An 11,558-nucleotide genomic window follows, 5' to 3' on the forward strand; every position below is an offset into this window, starting at 1 on the left:
GGATAATCATTAACCACCGCCAGGGGCTGGGCCAACGGCTCAAAAGGCACTGGGCCCAGGGCGCCCCTACTTCCTCCTTGTGCCCCGAGGGCCAGCCAGGCACCCAGGTAAGAGCCTGCCCGGGCAGTCAGACCCCCACAGCCCTTGGGCCCCAGGGCTGTCCTGAGCCCAGCCACCTGCTGCAGGGGCCCCAGCCCTTCTGAGGAAGAAAGGAAAGGGCCTAGGCAGCCGCTGGGTGAGCCACGCAAGTCCCTTCCAATCTTGGGCCCCCATTTCCACCTGTGAGATGAGAGGGCCGGGACTCCTGCTTGGGCGGCCACCACCACTGCCTCCGCCAAGCCTTGCGCTCGGCCTTGCCTGGGCATCTTCGGGAGGGCCTTCTGGGCTTTGGTGGGTGGGAGGTGTCACCTGCTATGGTGTCTTCATTCACAGGCCTGTCCTCCCAGGGAAAGGACTCCTGCCCAGGGACCTCCCATACCACCTTGACTGCATCCCAAGAGGAAGGAGGCCACTTCAGAGAAGTTGCCAGACAGGACAGACCTCAAGGCCCTGCTTTGTGACCTTGGGCAGCCTCCTTTGCCTCTCCGGGCATTTCCACTGCCCAAGTCCACTCTCAAGGCTCAGAGTCCCAGGTCCCCTCTCCCCTCCAGAAGTTTTGGGTTCTCCAAAATGTCCCCTAGGTGGGTAGGATTGGTATTGGAACCTGTCACTGAAACCTCTTGGTCCAGATCCTGTCTGGAGAATGGGAGGGTGGGTGCAAACACACTTTGCAGGAGAAAAGTCTGCTACTCTGGGGGTCCTGGGCCCCCTCAGGGACCACAGCCAGCAGCCCCTTCCACTCCCCACAGCGGGGATGGAACCAAAGCTTGAAGGGAGGGTGGCTTCCCACCAGTCAAGGCCAGAGGGCAGGACAGGCCTCACAGGCCCTGATTTGCACGTGAGGAACCAGTCACCGCTCAGAGGGGTTAAGCCACATGCTCAAGGTCACCCAGCTCCCAGACCCCTGCTGGCTCTCAGGCCACTGAGGTGCTAAGTGTTCTTCCAGATGGTGGTTGCTGACAGCCCTGTTCTTAGCATGAGGCCAGCAGGTTTGTGTATCAGCATCTTCTCAAGTTCCCTGTTCTCCCCCCTGCCTCCCCCCTTGCCTTTCTCTGTCCGTATTTGCTCTGTTCCTTTCCAGTTCCCTCCTGTTCCACATCTGTTTCTCTCTTGGCCTCTCTGCCTCACTCTCCTACTTTCTGTCTCCCCCCTGCACCCCCGCCCCTCTCAGTCTTGCCTCCTGCTTCTCATCTGGGGCCATCCCCAGGAATCTGGGCCCTGGAGACTGACAGATGCCCAGCTGTCCCTCACTGTCCCTCTGCCCTGTGGCTGTGGCAGGAAGGGTGGGCAAAGGGCAGAGGGTGGAGGCCACCATGGCCCAACCTGGAACTGAGGCCCAGTTCTGGTTGGGAAAGAAAGGAGGAAACAAGGAACTTGGGGACAGAGGGCATGGGGATGGCAGAGTGGGCAAAGGCTGCCCAGGAGCTGTAAATCGGAGCCACTCCCGGCTTTATGAGCAGAGCTGGGGCTGAGCCTGGACTTCGCCCAGAGAAGGGGGGCTGCCACGGGGACTCTAGGTGTGGGCCCCGGATGATAAGGAGCCTCGATAAAAAGACCATGGACCCGATGGGTGGGCATGAGGTCCTCCCCAGACTTCTGCCCAAGGGCAGCTACCAGGCAGGCAGGGCCCAGGCCTCCAGCCGGTTTTCACCCCCTGTAACAGCAACTCCATGTGGAAGTGTCCACTGGTTCCAGTGGGGCTGCTGTTATCGGGGATGGGGGCCAGTACCCACGGAGGAGCAGACCAGCAGGGACCTCCATGGCCACGCTCCCAGGCCCAGCATGGCCAAGGCCGGTGGGCCGTCAGCAGGCTGCTGAGACCGAGTGCACAGGGCTCTGACCTATGAATTGACAGCCAGTGCTCTCTTCTCCCCTCTGGCTGCCAATTCCATAGGTCACAGGTATGTTCGCCTCAATGCCGGCCGCCAGGACCTGCGGGGGAAGGGATGGGGCTTCAGGGACCCAGAGGGCGATGAAGACTTGCTACCCCAGTGCAGCACTCAGGCCCAACTCCCTCCTGTCTCATTCCTACCTTTCCATTTCCCCTCCTGTGAGCCCACGCTGCTTTTAGGGCCCCACCTACATATGGACTGTTTGTGGCAAGCCTCTGTGCCTTATCCATGCTGTTCCCTCTGCCTGGAACACACTTCCAGCTTTTGTTTTTTTTTTGACCAGGTTCACCCTCATTAACTGTTCCCAGCTCTGCCCAAGCATTTGCTGCCTCCAGGAAGCCTTCCTGAAGCCCACTTGATCCCAACTGCCCACCTGGGCGCCCCCAGCACCCTGTGCTTCCCCAGAGGACTGAACTCCCTCAGTGTTTCCATCTTCCCCACCACCTGGGAGCTCAGCTTCCAGCCCAGGCCAGGCCCAGGTGCGTGCTCGATAAATGTCTGAACAGATCCTAAGCCTTTGTCTTGCACCCCAAGGAAGCACCACCAATGTCCCATGTGGTCAAGAGGGGCCAAGGGCCCTGGGCCCCAGTCTGTGTCAGAACTCTCCCCAGGACAAGGACCCAGAGCGGCCTCCCTCCACTCGCCCCCTCCCTCCTCTCTCTCTCTCTCTCTCTCTCTCTCTCTCTGGGGTTCCCCACCCCCAGGCTCCCCCGGCCCCGCCACCAGCTGGGCACCCTAGTGGGCAGGACTGCAGACCCAGCCCCTGAGCCAGCTTTCCACACGGCCTCACTCCTGCCCGGCTTTGGCTTCGATACGATGCAGTTCTGGAGACATTCTCATTTGAATAAAAAGGCTTCTGCTGCTAAAAGATAAACTTTCCAAAACGAGAAACATAGACCTAAGAATAAAGTTCAAATTGCATAATAATAGGAGCTGGTTCTTGTGCCCTCTCTGTGTGCTGAGCACTTGCTCGCGTCAGTCCCCTGGGGTCAGCTCGACGACCTTGCAAAGCCACCGTCATGAGCCTGTTCCGGAGATGAAGACACGGACTCATAGAGGGTGCACATCTTGCTAAAGTCACAGAGTAGGGGCGCCTGGGTGGCTCAGTTGGTTAAGTATCCGCCTTGGGCTCGTGTCATGGTCCCAGGGTCCTGGGATGGAGCCCCACATCGGGCTCCCCGCTCAGCGGGAAGCCTGCTTCTCCCTCTCCCGCTCCCCCTGCTTGTGTTCCTTCTCTCGCTGTCTCTCTCTCTGTGAAACAAATAGAATCTTTAAAATAATAGTAATAACAATAAAGTCAGAGTAGTCAAACCTTCTCTCTCCACGGACTATGCCGCTGACAAGCATCCAGCCACCCTCTCTGGCCCTTATGACACTTTCACTTTTCCCAGTGTGGCTTTGCTCACACTGCCCTATCTGCTCCAGCTCGCTGGGCCCCCATCTCTACTGAGGCCCTGCTCAGAGGTCCCTCCCATGACTGCAGGAGCTGCCCCCCCCCACCGCACCTTGGGCTCTGTGGGCCTCTCCCACCACCCCCTCATCTTATTCCTGCAGGGTTGACAGCTCTGTGTACTTTTTTTTCAAGATTTTATTTATTTATTTGAGAGAGAGAGAGAAACAGCATGAGAGGGGAGAGGGTCAGAGGGAGAAGCAGGCTCCCCGTGGAGCAGGGAGCCCGATGCGGGACTCGATCCCAGGACTCCGGGATCATGACCAGAGCCGAAGGCAGATGCTTAACCAACTGAGCCACCCAGGCGCCCATCTTTTTTTTTTTTTTTTAAGATTTTATTTATTTGAGAGAGATTGAGAGAATGAGTGGGGGGAGGGGCAGAGGGAGAAGCAGACTCACAGAGCAGGGAGCCCAACGTGGGACTCGATTCCAGGACCCCGGGATCATGACCTGAGCCGAAGGCAGACGCTTAACTGACTGAGCTACCCAGGCGCCCCTCCGTGCACTTATCTTATCCTGGTGCTGGTCTGAGACTCCTTGAGGGCAAAGTCCATGATTCAGTCCTCCTGCCTGCCCCGTCTCCCCCAACCACCCCAGCATAGTAGGTGTTCAAGATACACTGGCCTGGGCGCCTGGGTGGCTCAGTTGGTTAAGTGACTGCCTTCGGCTCAGGTCATGATCCTGGAGTCCCTGGATCGAGTCCCGCATCGGGCTCCCTGCTCGGCGGGGAGTCTGCTTCTCCCTCTGACCCTCCCCCCTCTCATGTGCTCTCTCTCTCATTCTCTGTCAAATAAATAAATAAAATCTTAAAAAAAGTAAATTATAATCTGTTCCATTTAAAAAAAAAAAAAAAAAAAAGATACACTGGCCAAATGGCAAGGAGCTGAATTCTGACCCTCTTGGGGCTGTCAGGCCGCAGGCCCAGAGTACTGACTTAGGGTGGAAGGTGGTGGCAGGCAGCCGCCCCTGCCTTGGGTGTCCACCTCCATCAGCCTCCACGGAGCCTCCGCGAGCTCCAGCAGGTCCTGTCCCAACTCCTGAGCAAGGCAGATCCGGCTGCCTCGGACTGGCTCCTCTCTCTTCACTGACCTGTGGCCGTTTCCCGACAGGCCCTGTGCCCATTTCCCGACAGGCCCTGTGCCCATCTTGCCTCACCTGGATCCTGCTCCCACTTCCTCCTGAGCCCTCCAGGACGCCTGCTGCTCGCTGTCCCATTCGCTGGCTCCCAGGATGTTCTGTGAGCTCTCTTAGAGTCCCCATGACAGCCACCACCAATGCCTAGCTATTTCCCGCCCAGCTTGTGAACCCCGGGCAGCACCAGCCACTGACTTTTGGTTTCCTGTAGCCTCAGACTGGCACAGAGTAGCATCTTCATAACTGCAAGCTGCAGGACTGCCCGATGCGTGGATGCAGGTGCCTGGGGGGAGGCGGGCGTCCGAAGCTGGACGGTCAGCCAGCGCTGGCAGGTGGGAGGCCCTCAGTGAATGGCGGCCATCAGCTTCACCGCACATTTGTGAAACGACAGGATGCTGACCAGGTGTCCAGAGAGGATATGCAAAGTCACTGTTCCGACCGCAAAGAAAGGCCGATGGGGGAAGGAAAGGTCAGAGTACAGCGGCTTTGGCTGGGGAAGTCTCCCTGAGAGGTGAGTCCGAGTCCAGCTTTTGCTGAGGTGACTCCCAGGAATAGGTGGTGAGCACTGGAGGAGGAGGGAATAACAGGGGAAAAGGCGCTGAAAGAAGGAGGCATGGGGTTGGGGGCGGTGGGGAACTTGCTGTTCTACGAGCCTCACTCCCTGAAGCCACCACCAGGGGGTGCACTGGGCCGCGTCCCTCCCAAGCTGGGTGGGGCTCGTCCTCCCCGCCCTCCTCGCCAGCCCTTTCCAGGGGTGAGGCGGGCGCCAGGCCCCCGCCAGGCCCTCACAAGGGTCGGTCAGTGTCCTTAACACAGTGGTGGGTCCCAGGCAGTCAGGGCGCACCTGGCACAAAGTGGGGGGTTCCTTGCTGGGACTTTTACAGCTGCTATTTGTGTATAAAACATAAATGTATAGTGTACGTTTGTATAATTATAAAGTAAGTCCCTGTATAAATACCACTCAAAAAAGAAAATCTCTGGGGGCGCCTGGGTGGCGCAGTCGGTTAAGCTTCAGACTCTTGATTTCGGCTCAGGTCAGAATCTCAGGGTCGGGGCGCCTGGGTGGCTCAGTTGGTTAAGCGACTGCCTTCGGCTCAGGTCGTGATCCTGGAGTCCCGGGATCGAGTCCTGCATCGGGCTCCCTGCTCGGCGGGGAGTCTGCTTCTCCCTCTGACCCTCCCCCCTCTCATGCTCTATCTCATTCTCTCTCTCAAATAAATAAATAAATAAAATCTTTAAAAAAAAAAAAAAAAGAATCTCAGGGTCCAGGGATCAAGGCGTGGGGGCGGGGGGATCCTCGCTCACCAGGGAGTCTGCTTAAAATTCTCTCTGCCTCTCCCCCCACGCTCGCTCTCTCTCTCTCAAATAAATAAATAAATCTTAAAAGAAAAAGAAAAGAAAATCTGTGCTTCAGACCCCTCCCCCCCAAGTGTCCTTCTAGGTGACCCCCTCCCCAGGTAAGCACAATGCTGCCCTTTATGATCATCACTTCATTGCCCTTCCCTGCGGTTCCCCACCCGAGTACACAGCCTAAAACAATATATGTTCATTTTGCCTGTCTGTTGGTGGTGGTGTGTATGTGTTATCCAAGTGGAACCCTGCCGCTGGGTCCGGCTGTCCCCAGGAGGTCGCTGGGGCCATAGTTTGCTCACTTCATTCACGGCTGTGCGGCATTCCACTGTATGAATAGAAAACAGTTGGTTTCTCCATTTTACTATAAATGGACTTTGGCACTGCTGGGTCGGGCATGGGGCAGCAAATGTAACACTGGCCCAGGGCCCATAGGGCCACCTAGTTACAGGCCTGTTTTTGTTTTTGACAAAACAAAAAAGTTGCAAGAAAAGTATAATGAACACCCATCTACCCTTCACCTGGATTCACCAATAGTAGTAACATTTTGCAACATTTGCTTTCTCTTTCTCTCTCACACTTCCCAAATTTCCTCTGAACCATTTGAGAGAAGGTTACATGGGTTATGACTCCTCACCCTTAAATATTTCAACATGTATCCCCCCCCCAAAAAAATATGACATCTCTTACACAACCACGATACAGTTACCAAATTTAGGTCTGACCACAGTGAAGCAATACTGTGATGTGATCGAACATGCCATCCACTTTCTTTTTTTTGTTTTTTAAAGATTTTATTTATTTATTTGAGAGAGAGAGAATGAGAGAGAGAGCACATGAGAGGGGGAAGGGTCAGAGGGAGAAGCAGACTCCCTGCCGAGCAGGGAGCCCGATGCGGGACTCGATCCAGGGACTCCAGGATCATGACCTGAGCCGAAGGCAGTTGCTTAACCAACTGAGCCACCCAGGCACCCTGTTTTGTTTTGTTCTTAAAGATTTTATTTACTTGAGAGAGAGAATGAGAGAGAGAGAGCATGAGAGGGAGGAGGGTCAGAGGGAGAAGCCGACTCCCCGCTGAGCAGGGAGCCTGATGCGGGACTCGATCCCGGGACTCCAGGATCATGACCTGAGCCGAAGGCAGTTGCTTAACCAACTGAGCCACCCAGGTGCCCTTTTTGTTGTTTTTTTTTAAGATTTTATTTTTTTATTTGAGAGAGAGCAAAGCAGGGGGAGGGGCAGAGAGAGAGGGAGAGAGAGAATCCTAAGCCGACTCTGTGGCGAGTGTAGAGCCCGACCTGGGGCTCCATCCCATGACCCTGAGATCATGACCTGAGCTGAAGAAATCAAGAGTTGGACGCTTAACCCACTGGGCTACCCAGGTGCCCCTGCCATCCCCTTTCAAATGTCACCACCTGTCCCAATAAACGGAGATCAGACCTCACATGTGGTCGCCAGGTCTCTTCAGCCTTTTTTAGTCTGGAACTGTCCTCAGTTTTGCTTTGTTTTTCAAGATCTCAACATTTTTTTTTTTTAAGATTTTTATTTATTTATTTGACAGAGACACAGCGAGAGAGGAAACACAAGCAGGGGGAGTAGGAGAGGGAGAAGCAGGCTTCCCGCCGAGCAGGGAGCCCGATGCGGGGCTCGATCCCAGGACCCTGGGATCACGACCTGAGCCGAAGGCAGACGCTTAACGACTGAGCCACCCAGGCGCCCCAAGATCTCAACATTTTTGAAGAGTACAGGCCAGTTGTTTCGTCCCTCAGCTTCCTCCCTCCCCCTCAGTTAAGGAAGTCAAATATGTCCATGATATCAAATTTGGGCAATATAGAAAAGTCAACAAGAATTGCCCCAGCTCCTATGAAGCAAGCATAGCCCTGTAGACATTTCCTGTAATCACTCAAGTTAGCTGACGTTGTTCTATACACTCTGTACATTAACTCATTTACCCCTAGAGGTAGGTGCTTTCCTTCCAGCTGGTCCCAGAGACCTCAGCTTCCTTGCTGGTTGTCAGCTCTGGGCTCCTAGAGGCCACTACATTCCTTCCACGTGGCCACCCTCCATCTTCAAGCCAACACTGGTACATTGAATCCTTCTTGAGCTTTGAATCTCTGACTTCCTTCCTCTGCCACCAGCTGGAGAAAACTCTGCTTTCCAAGAGCTCCTGTGATTAGGTCAGGCCACTGGGAGTATCTTGTATCTAAAGTCAACTGTGGGGGCACCTGGGTGGCTCAGTCAGTTGAGCGTCTGCCTTCCGCTTGGGTCATGATCTCAGGGTCCTGGGATGGAGCTGGCGTTGGGCTCCCACTCAGTGGGGAGCCTACTTCTCCCTCTCCCCCTCCCCCCTTCTTGTGCACACACGCATGCTCTCTCTCTCTCGAATAAATAAAATCTTTTAAGTGAATAAATAAATAAACAAAGTAAAGTCAACTGTGCCACTGAACATGACCTATCACAGAGTAAACCCATCCTAGTCACAATCCCAGGTCCTACACCAGCTGTGTAGACCAGAGTGGGAAACCCCGGGTACAGCTTGGAATTCTGCCTACCATGATTAGCAAAGGGTGATGGGGTGTTTCAGGGCGAGGTCTTGGAACCAAGGGGCCAGAGGCCAGGCTAGCTGAGCAGGAAATGGAGGTTCGACGCCAGCTCTGGGAAGGGTCTTGCTGCATCCCTGCCCTTGGACAAGTCCCAACACGTTATTTCTGAGAGCAAGCATGGAGCTTGGGCAGGACTGGGTCCTCTCATCTCCCCAGCTCCCAGTCCCTTTTCAGATGACCCATTTTCATTGCCTGTACTTAGGGCAGGATGAAGAAGACGCAGGTCAGAGAAATGTTCCAGCTGGGCCAAAAAGGAAGTGAGAGACTGACTCTTGGCAGAGCAGGGTCACCTGGGGCAGCTTCATGGACCACCCAGCTCAGTGGGACTTTCATGGAGACCGATGTGGGGGAAGGAGGAGGGAGATCTAGGTCAGCAGATGTGCCTGAAGGGTGGCCTTGGGCACAATTTTTGACCCCCACGAAGGTGTGGGTGTGAGGGGCTGGGCCAGAGGCCAAGGGAGCTGGGCTTGTGCCCTGGTAGACACGTGTGACACCCTGTTGGGCACAGAATTGCTCCCCGGCCCCCAGCCTGTGAGGTCCATGCAGAGGCTCAGGGTAGCCCCCCCCTCCACCCCCGCCATGGGGAAACAGGGGCTCGAGGCTATGGTGAGGAAGGGTGAGCTGGAGCAGAAAAGCATGCGTGAAGGGGACGCAAGGAGGGCAGTGGCCTGCACTCACACAGGTAGGGCTACACCTGTGGTCGCTCAGGCAGCAACATCTGAGCCCCTCAGGTGCACCTTCAGACTGCTGAGACCAAACCTCCCAAATCTCGTCTTGTCTCTGACTTTGCCATGAGCCCTGGCAGCCTCTTAACCGGCCCACGGCCTCCTCGCATCCTCCGTGGCCCCTGCTGACCTCAGCATCTTCCTGCCATTTCTCCTCCGGTACCCTCCATTTCTATCAGCATAGAGTAAGGAGACCCCAAGACCCTGCCAAAGGACCCCTGATAGTATCACTGTAGAAGGCAGAATTCTCATGTGCCAAATAATAAACAACCTCCCATGGAGTCCCCCAACCGGATGTGTCCACAGCAAAGACCTGGAGGGCAGCCCGGGGTGGTGCCTGAGCTCTCCTGGGGAGTTTAGCATAAACACTGCATCCTGTGCTCAGCTGCAGTTCCTGCCTCGGCGGCCCCTGCAAGGTGGGGTGCTGGGAAGCCCAGCAGTGGGTGGAGTGTCTACCACAGGTGCTCAGAGGCTTCTGTGGCTCAGCTCTGCAAAGCACTACCGGGTTCTGTATACACAGAGCCCTGTCCATATGCAGGCTGGGCCCCCAGGCTGCAGAGCTTACCGGCAGAGTTCACCCCAGCCTGCACCTGGAAAGGAGGTTCTGGAAACCCTCTCCCTCTGCGTGGCCACCGGCTTGACCTTGACCTTGCCAATTCAAGACTTGAGCGTGGAGAGGGCAATGTTAAGATTCCAAAGGCCCAGCTTCTTCTTCAGCCTGAGTGACTCCAGGCAAGGCACTCACCATCCCTGGGCCTTGGGCTCTTCTCATTTGTGATTTGAAAGCAGAGATCCCGAGCAGCCCTGACACCCTGTCACCTCCAAGCTGGGCCTATCCCTGCCGCGGGACACCTTCAGAGGCCCCTAGAACGCAGCAACTGTCACCAGGACCCTAGCCCCATGGCCACATGCACTGCCGTACCCCTTAGGGAGAGAGGCTTCACGGGGTGCGGAGGATGCCCTTGCAGCCGGCGCTGGAGACCCCAGACTGCACAGGAACAGACCTCCCCCTTTCTTTACCTTGGTTTGACAAAACTCGCCTGTTGGCCAAATCTATTCCTTCTGACTGGAAGAAAAGCTGGGTCTACAGACTTTCTCAGTAGGAAGAATGAACCACTCCTCATCCCAGGGACAAACCCATGTGGTTTTGGTTTTTTCCAGCCTGACTCTTCTGCCATATTTGGACAAGAGTCTGTTTTTCTTTTCTCTCTCTCTTTTTGTTTTTAGGGGCCTTGTACATAGACCTTTTTGTAGGCCAGGCCATTATGGGACTGAGCAGATCCCCTCGAGGAAAAGCAGGTAGGTCTTTTCTGCTGAGAGCAGTCTCCGTGGAGACCTAGAGAACAAGGCCCGGTTGCGCAGGTGTGTTTCTGAATTTGAAAGAAGGAAACCCTGGGAGTGGGGGAGGGGCCTCATTTCCACAAGAAAGGAAAATATTTGAACTCTTCTTAGTCTTTTGTCAGGGCCCTGGGCAAAGACAGACAGAAAGTGAAATAGAGAAACCAAAAGTGAAATGCTTCACTCATGGTTTACAAAACTCCCATTGAATAGAATCTCGCCAGCTCCAACAACAAAAAGAGAATTAGGACATTTTCACAGTCTGGGAATTACTAGCTCAGGAAGCTTCCCAAGACCCGAGTGTCAACTCTGTGAAATGGGGAAACTAATTTCTGCCCTCTTGAGCCTCATTGAGGGGGAGAGATGCCTTCTTTCAGTCCTTTGCGCTCCTTGGAGAAAGTCAAGCGGCCATATAGAACAAACAGGGGCTGGAGTTTCATGTATAAATAACCCAGAACATTTTGTTGTTTTCAGTTTTATTGGGCTAGCTATTCCCAGCACAGAGGACTCTGGGGAGATGTGAAGACCACGGCGGGTCAATGTGAACTCTGCCGAGAGGGGGCTTCCTGAAGCCTCATTCAGGCCATTGAACAACCACCTCTTTCAGGAGCCTCAGCCCCAAGCCCTTCCCTGGAACAGCCCAGAAACTGCATCTCCGGGGTGGACCCCTCAAAGCACCACGGAGGAGGCAAGTCCTTTGGCTTCTAAGGCTGGCCCAGGAAGTCTGGACTGGGCCCACCCAAGGCTCCCGTCACCAGCCTCTGGCGACAGCCCTGCCCAGGAGTTCTCAATATGGCCTTTTGAGGAGTCCACCAAGAAAAGAGGCTTGTGGCTTCTGGTTTACTGGTATTGATGAAAAGAATGCTAATGAAATCCCAAATAAAAGCAGTAAGCCAGAGGCTTAAGAGTGCAGACAGGGCTCTCCAATGGTTAGGGAGGCAAAGGGGGGAGGGGAAGGCAATTGATTGAA

The 11,558-nt window shown here is 55.0% G+C and overlaps 1 long non-coding RNA gene across 1 annotated transcript; it reads left to right on the forward strand.

Moving 5' to 3' along the window:
- The first annotated feature begins 4,388 nt into the window (after positions 1-4,388).
- LOC135362287 (uncharacterized) lies at positions 4,389-11,480 on the forward strand. The gene is made up of 3 exons (XR_010406807.1): positions 4,389-5,086; positions 10,478-10,549; positions 11,063-11,480. It is a non-coding gene; the product is annotated as an uncharacterized LOC135362287 (long non-coding RNA).
- The last annotated feature ends 78 nt before the right edge of the window (positions 11,481-11,558 follow it).

This window comes from Mirounga angustirostris, unplaced genomic scaffold (assembly GCF_029215605.1).
Source record: "Mirounga angustirostris isolate CCGP_5_RB_7025 unplaced genomic scaffold, mMirAng1.0.hap1 SCAF_13, whole genome shotgun sequence".
Lineage (NCBI taxonomy): Eukaryota > Metazoa > Chordata > Mammalia > Carnivora > Phocidae > Mirounga > Mirounga angustirostris.